The sequence below is a fragment of the Carassius auratus genome, unplaced genomic scaffold, assembly GCF_003368295.1.
Source record: "Carassius auratus strain Wakin unplaced genomic scaffold, ASM336829v1 scaf_tig00027835, whole genome shotgun sequence".
Lineage (NCBI taxonomy): Eukaryota > Metazoa > Chordata > Actinopteri > Cypriniformes > Cyprinidae > Carassius > Carassius auratus.
In genome coordinates this window covers 1-8,420 of record NW_020525631.1, presented here as the reverse complement: position 1 = coordinate 8,420, position 8,420 = coordinate 1, and the positions used below count along the sequence as shown (strand labels likewise).

General features: G+C 41.2%; 1 long non-coding RNA gene across 1 annotated transcript; it reads left to right on the top strand.

Annotated features, from left to right (window-relative positions):
* Nucleotides 1-578: 578 nt before the first annotated feature.
* On the top strand, nt 579-6,832 carry LOC113079366 (uncharacterized). Its single transcript, XR_003281697.1, has 2 exons — nt 579-1,212; nt 6,797-6,832. It is a non-coding gene; the product is annotated as an uncharacterized LOC113079366 (long non-coding RNA).
* The last annotated feature ends 1,588 nt before the right edge of the window (nt 6,833-8,420 follow it).

Sequence of the window (8,420 nt, the reverse complement as noted above, 5' to 3'; positions counted from 1 at the left end):
TTACTATTATTTTATTTTATTTTTTTGATGTGGACCTGTGCGTATCTGCCCAGAGTCCATCAAAATTAATTAAAGTCTCATTATAAAGTTTAAATATTGACATAAGTAGTAAAGGATCACTGAAACAAACTACTTTTGCTAATATTTGAAAAACTGTGTGTGACTACGATAGATTCAGGTAGCCATTTTGTTAAGACATGATATGTGTTAAAGCCATAAAATATAAAACAATTCATAGACTATACTATAAAAACAAACGGTTCGTTCATTTTAATAGGGGTAACCACAAGACATCTTAATTTCAATATTATTTCCTTCAAAACGTGATTAGGCTGTGTACACACCATGTATTGTAGTGCTTTTCCTTGAGAGCAGCCTAACAAAACTGAGCATTTTTGGAGTCATTAAATCATTTGGAGTCATTAAAGTTTTTCTAACATTTAGCCTATTAAAAACCAACAAACAGGGAGACCACATTTCTATTGACTTGCCACGAACTCATTCATAAACGATTTCTCCTTTTAATTAAACCAACGCATCTTTATTCTGTCACTGATCAATATAACCAAATACAGTACAGAACAGATCCACCCGTCTTATGGGTTCCTGCTCCCACAGCAGCCTGAAATGAGTGAAACTTGAGAATTGAACTCTTTGCTTCTGGTTACCACAAGCCAAACCCCTTCTCTTTTTGCACAGGGGGGCATGCGTTTCTTTTGAAGAAAACAACTCGCATGTCCCATTGAAGAACAGCTGAGGATACGAAAGGAAGGAGCGGATGAGGAAGGAGAGAGAAGCAGACAAAAGAAGCCGCCTGCAGCTGCGTGGAGTGTCGTGTCTCGGGAGAACGATAGCTGGCCATCCACTTGGTTTCTTTAATATTTTTCATCGGTAAACCGCGTCAAGGGCGGGGGAGCTCTGAAGGCCGAGCGCGTGCATTCGGATATTTCGAGGTGCGTCGTATTGAGGGACTTGATACCGGACTGAGCGCATCTTATATCGCTCGATATAAGCAGAACAAAGGCAGTCTTGAGCGAGGAATGCACGAGCCGAGCCTGGCGCCACCGAAACAGGGCCAAATGTGCTTCTGAGACCCACAGAAAGGCGCACACTCTTCTGAAACAACACTCTTCTTTAGGCAACACCGAAACGCAACCCCCTCAAACCGCAACTAACCCGTTATTTATCATGTTTCCCCAAAGTCGAGCTCCGGTAAGTTACCTTACTACTCCGCGAAATGACCGTCTGCTTGGTGCGCAATGCGCTTTTGTATGTTTCATACATATGCTAAAACAAAGTGTGTTTGTTCCCTTTGTCTCATCATTTGGGGTAAACGTTCACATGGATTGTGAAACTGTTGTTGGCCGAGTAGTGAGTGGGCTACTACTCATCAAGGCATGATTAGATCAAATCGAGCCACGCTAAAATGTGCTTTTAAATGAGGCTATCCGAGATATTCGAGGTAACCAATGCTATAAGTGTTCTTAAAGGATACTACTTCCCTTTTATGTTATTGTTGTTGTACCCCATTTGAGCTGGTAGACAGATCACTGTATTTCTGGTAATGCACTTGAAGTTTCAAGAGTGACACACTTTTTTTTTTCCACCTTTCATACATTTAATTTACTTATGCGATTTTTGTTTGTTGCTTTTATCATAAGGCATGTAAAATCTCTTTAAAAAAAGCTAGCTGAGATTTTTTTATTAGTGACATTTCAACCGATATATCTGCTGTTGTTTGGATAAATTGAGGTTAATCGGCCGATAATTGCATTGCTTGTTCGATTTATATACGCGCTAGATCTCTGTTGCATCAGAATAGTTCAAACGTCCTGTCAATACATAGTACAGAATAGAAAGAAAATATTGGGGAAACAACATTTGGTTTCAGTGTACATGTGTAAATCTCAATTGCTGTAATAATTAAAATTTATATGTGCCTGTATCACAGATATATCGGGCATGATGTTGGTCACCCAGGTCTCTGATTATCGTATTGATATGATTTGCTGTTGAAAAACCCATATTGGTCGTCTGCTATTTAATTAATGTCAGTTATTATTATAAGACACTGAACTGATAGAATCAAGCTATGTATATTAGACTCCTTCCTGAGGTTTCCCTACAGTTTCCATACACCCTTCCCCCAGCACCCCAACCTTCCCTATGAATGCTTGGACATTCATTTCCCAAGGGATGAAAATTAGATTCCACTGGGGTGTGCAATTTCGTGATCTGAAGGAGATATATAGGTGAAGTATTTAGGTTTTCCACCCCTTTCAGATGTTGTTCTGCAGTGACCAGGATGATTGATTGGTCCAACCTGTTTTTCCAGGGAACACAGCTACTTCTGAATACGGTCTCTTTCCACTCACCTTGAACAGCCTGAAACATGAAGAGTTGGTTGGGATGTGATGCAGCCATGTTTTGTCATCTTAATAAGTAAAGAGATCTTCTTGAGCCCAAATCATAGTTTTAAGTTTTTAGAGATAATCTGTAAGTATCTATATTAAAAATAATCTGAAGAGGGATTAACTATGGCCCGGGCATTTATTTTAGTCAATCATGAGCAAATATAGCTTGATGAGGTTGGAATAAGACCTCCTGCATTAAATAAAGAGGTTGAAAAACAGACTGAACCAACCCACACATTCCTCAACAGGTGAACAAGGTTAATAATACATCCAAAATGATCATCTTGTTTAAAACAAGGAATTGAATTTAAAAACATTTTGTTTGATATAGGGATGGCTTGAGTCAAAAATCTCTTTTCATTTACCCCTCTTAACCAAGACAAAATTTTTCATGCTATTGAGTCCATTAGTTTTTTCCTTTCAAAGTGCTTTTAACACTGAATGGGAGAGTGAGTGGTTGCTGTTCAAAGTTTAACTTTAGGCTTAGAGAGCATCATACCTATATTTTATAGAATTAAATAAGGTTTTTGTATTCAGATAAACAGAGAAAATGATTTGCATCTGTATTTATATTGCTTTTTGAGTAATGCAAACCAAAAACTGGATTTGTTTACATGTGAGACTTCAAATTTCACAATCAGCTACTACTTTTACATTGATTATCACTATCAAGTGATAAATTGGTTGAAACAGTTGGCAGTTCCTACAAATTGGCTGTTGATACCTGCTGATTGGTCCTAATTCTGGTTTCTGGAGAGATCTGCTCCAGCTAAGACCTCTCCAACAGAGGAGTCATCACTGTCCTTTCTATTTAAGGTGTTTCTCAGTATTCCTGCCTGACACTGTTCCCATTACATCCAGCCTTCTGTATCCAGAGGAATCCAAGAGAAATTAAGGCATGCCCCATTCTGGCCATGGCACATGCCTTGGCACCCTCAGTTTGCAAAAGTCATTGGGAATAAGCATGGAATTCCTTATAACCGAAAGAACAAACAGGCTGCGGGTTACCTCAAAAAGGAAGCACCTAGAGCAATTACCACAGCTGACAAGCCAACGTCGCGGTGCCGCTAATGTATCCTGACAGCGGGGAAATTTGAATAACGAGCTTGCGGAGAGGGTAGAGAAAAGATGTGTGATGTTAATGAAACAGGTGCCTGGCACCACACTACACCCCACATCCCCTCCCCTGTCTTAATAAGGGATTGCTCGGGCATTCCTTAAAGCTCCATCTTGCCGTAGAGTACGGAATCAATGAAACAAGGCCGCACCTAGGTCAGATTCCCGGGGAGGTTCTTTAAAATGCAAATGCCTGCCAGGTTGTTGACACTGTAGTCGAAAGATATGCAATGCCTGAATTTCAAACGTTGCTGAAGAAAGCATTGCCTAGTTCTTTGGATTTGTGTGTACACCTAAAAAGAGGTTCTTCTTCAAGATACAGAAGGTCCATTCCAATTATTTTAGCCTCAGTCCTCTCAAATCCGTTTTCTAGGGTAGATGTTTATGTGAAAGCTTAATTTTTTATTTTATTTTTTTTTTGAGGAAAAATGTTGTATAATTAGCAGGCTTGCTGGTTCTCAGAGGCTTCCATGAGAAGACACCTAAAGAGAATATACAGCTGTTTTTAAAGAACAGTTATAATTTAAGCAGTGATCTCAGTGAAGAGCTAGAAAGTTTGGAGAATTCCAAATTGGGCCCTGTAGCTATTCTCTGGGAATGGAAACACCAAGCATGTGGTCTGTTTTTTCCAAGTGATTTGTGTGTGAAAACAGAAATGGCTTTATCAAAGGTTAGGCCACTGTGTTGACAGGTTTTGGGATGTCAGTCATCATGGCCAGCCGCAGCATTTCACAGGCTGTGTAGCAATTCTCAGATGTAGGTCATGTGGGAGTCTTGTAGGCCCCTCAGCCAGACCTCTGGAAGAATGAAAGAAGCTGTGGTTTGGACAGCTCAGTGGACATAGGCAGAGTATTTTTCTGAGTATATGATTGTTTGTAGTATTTTGCAGCTTATTCTTCATTTAGAGTCTCAGTAAGTGGGTGGGTAGGGGGATTTGGGTGATCATTATGGTTTGATGCAACACAACATGTAATTAGTAAAAAAGAAATGAAAACGTTGCATGCAAACACACTTTACAAAAAACGCATTGTGAGTGTGGTAAAGAAATGGACTTGGACATACCTATAATCTATACACTGGGCTTTTCATAGTATCGAGACAGCTCAAGCTATAATTTCCAGCAGACTGCATCTTTATCCTGACCCGGTCCTAACCAAAGGGTCATGTGAGAACTTGTTTGTGATTCTTCATTGCAGTCGTTACTGCCTCAAGATGCCATTTTGTTTTGACCCATCTGGATGGATAAGAGTTAATCAGTCCAATCAGTTTGGGTGTTCAGAGTTTTGCAGTAATACAGATTACTGTGTCTGTGACTTTCAACAAGGGTGGACCACAATGCTAATTATGCCAGGTCCATGCCAGGTTTAAATCTTGTTGTCGAGGTCAAGTGGACTATTTATTGTGACCACCATCAAGGAAACTTGCACTGAGGATTTACAAGGCGATTTAGTCTGAGAGCCAGGTTATAAGAGCATTGAATCAAAATGGCTGTCATATTGAAACTTGATACATAGAAAGAACCACAATAACGGCCTCTGAGAGGTGGTGACACTCTGTGGTTTCTGAAACTTGAATGTCTTATTAATGAACATTCAGTCTCCAAGAAGCTCCTTGCAACTGGCTCTTTGGTCTCAAAGAGCCAGCCTTTCAGAAAAGGCCTGCTCTCTTTGTCAATCCTTCTTTCTTTCTTCCGGAAGTCTCTTAGCACCTGTACGCAAAATTCAATAAAAGAGGTGAATATCAGAGTGAGAGGCTGGGTGGGGTAGAAAGAGAAGATAAAAAGGAAGAAGGGAGTAGAGCCAAGTGTCATTCCCCCTTCCTCCCGCCTCCCTCCGTCAAATGGCCTTCCTCCTCTTGTTCTCCAGACTCTATTCTTTGGCCCGTGAGGAGTAATTGTAGTGTGTGTGTGCTCCCTGCTAGGCTGGAGCTGTGAGAGCCTGGGGATCTGGACAGCAGATTGAAATGCAGGGGCTGGAGAGAGGAGCTCGTTAGAGTCTCTAACAATGCGCCATGTCTCCCATGAGCTGAAGGCCGAGAGGCTCCATTCTCTCGGTGTAGATCGGTCCAACCCCCCCATAGACATTCCCCCCCCAAGTACTCCAATCCCGCTGCCCCGACACAGGGTGACCCCTTTTACCCCACAGACACCCTCCACCCCCCATTTGATATTTGCAGTTGCATCTGTCCCTATCCCTCAAAGACAAAGCCTAAACGTTAAACTGTCCATGCACTGTGTTTTCATTTTCTCAGTAATTCTTGGCAAGACAAGGTGTTTTACAGTGTTAATGCAGGTCACACACATGCTCATAAACACTCAGTGACACTTTGCCATACGGTTAGCCACTCAAGGTTTTGGCCAGTAAATGTGACTACGTCAAAACCAAATGCTCCATGCTAATTGAAGTAATGGGCTTTTGCACTTTCACATTTGATCAATCATGTCTCTTTTGCCAATTTTCCCCTCTTTTAGCTCCGAAGAAGAGATTCTCGTGAGAAGTGCGAGAACCCCTGTGCGGTGCAGTCGTGAGCTCGAGGACCTTAGTCAGCAGAAGTGTTTAAAGATGGAAAGATGGATGGACAGATCCTAATGTACAGCACATAGGCTTTTGTCTGCCTGTCTGTTTGCATTACCCTGAGGCCAAGCTCCTAATTGCTGGAGTTGGCGGAATTCATTTATAGCTTTGAGGGTCTCACCCTGATGGGGTCTTCTTTCTTGCGCCCTCTTCTAATCCATGCTTAATTTTAAACAAATGTCTTAATTTTAGCAGTAAGCATGGTCCTCACCCCAATCCCCCATCCTCAGCACACCCGCAACAACCACTGTGACATAGACACGTAATGTAGTCTGTAATGCTTTATCCCTTTACAATGGAGCCTATGTCGTGGAACTACCCAGCCCCCACCCTCTCTCATTCTTTCATTGCTTTCTCTCTCATTTCTGGGGAGCTTGTCTTTCATCAGTGTCCTTCATTTCTGCCATGTGCACAGAACTCTATCTTGCTCACAGACCTCTGTGCAATGAGTTCCTCAAATCATGTTTGCACTGAATGAATGTTAGATTTTTTTTTTTTTAAGAATGTATATTTCAGTGTTTTAAGCTAAGTTTCATTATAAGTAATGAAATGATTAAAACAGCTCCAGGTCCATGCGTTAGGCCCGACAGCTATATGCATTTGCCAGAAATTTGCTTTAAGTTTATCTTATTTTTAAAGCAGCTTTTCATTGAGTTTTAGATGTTAACTCTCCTCCTTTATTTTCCCACATAGGCACCTTTGCAACCACCACCCGGGTCTTCTGCTTCAGCGCAGCAGCAGCAGCTGCGGCCGCTGCTGCATCGGGTCAACCCAACCTCTGAAACTCACTTACTCCGAGACCCTGGACCGCATAAAGGAGGAGTGTCCAGTTCCTGCAGACACAGTATCACAGTACAACCCCCTTTAAAATGACTGATTTGAGCCTGTATTTATCCAACCTATTGCAATGCAATTAGGACTATAAAGAGATTACATTTTAAGTGTTTAGGGTTGTCACAGTTCTTTTATTTTTTTTGGAGTGGGCTAGTTTTATGATTGCCCAAAGACGTGGTACGAACTATAACCAGCTTGACCAAGATGACTGACTTTAGCCCCAACACCTGGCCTTCCATCTGATCAACCTTCTACACCAGAGGTGTCCAATTCTGCTCATGGAAGGCCATTTTCTTGCTGAGTTTAGATCTAACTGTTGATAAATGCACCTGAACCAGCAAATCAAGTCTTTGGGATTATAAGAAACTTCCAGGGAAGTGTGCAAAAGGGTACTAAATATGCAAAAAGGTGGCCTTTTATAAGCAGGATTGGATGGAAGTAGGGCATAGGATTTTGTTGGTATTCAACAGAGAATCCTTACTGTAGCTTTGGAAGGGAAAGACCCACCACTTTCTCATTACACACATGCACCTTTGATTCTGTGGGTTTGAATTTGATGTGTACTCTGAGGCTGAGGAATGTGGCCAGACCCGGCATGACCTACGTGTGATTTCGTAGGGGATGCATCCTTTCTGATACGGTAGTCCATGCCCCTTTTGCACACTCATACACCCCTCCTTATTACTGGCAATCCTTCACATGGCTATAGCTTTGATTCCTCATGCCAGCTTTGGCAAATCCACCTAGTCCCCACATTCCTATTGTTAGGGCTCTTCTGTTCCCGCCTTCGGAGTTCAGTCAAATAAGCTCATATAATCCTCTGTACAAACTGAGTTCAGCCCTGCTGATGGCTGCTGGTTTTACACTTATATCTGCCTGGATGGTTATGGCTGTATTTGTTTAAATTCTTTCCCATCAGTGAAGCAGTTACTTTCTACACCTTTCTAAATTAATGTAATTTATAATACCACACATGTGGCCCTCTATTGGTCTTCCAATGAGTTTTTAAGAATTGCTGATATGCTCTTGCTTTTTGCTGTTAGTTGTTGCTTAGATATCCAATGAATCTGGCTTGAGCCTGGTGTAGAGGACCAAACACCTGCACAATGTTTTTAATCAAATAATTAATAAATATAGCAGGAGCCATTTCTTTTGTTGGATTTTTATTGTCATTACAGCATGTCAACATAAGCAGGGCTCGTAAAATCGCCAGCCTGGCTTCCGGGGCTATTCTGTCTTCCATTTGGGCTACCAAAATGTACCACCGCCCTGCCCAATGGGCTATCTTAAATATAGGTTCCAACAGTCCTTAAAGTCTTTAATTTAGTTGTATCAAATTTAAGCCTTAAAGTCTTAATTATAATTTCAAGAGGTTTTAAATTTGACAACGGAAAGACAAGAATTGTGATATAGCTTATTGTGACTATTAAACTTCAAAAGGCTGTGATTTCACTGAATAAAATATGGGTGCTCCAAATTTAAA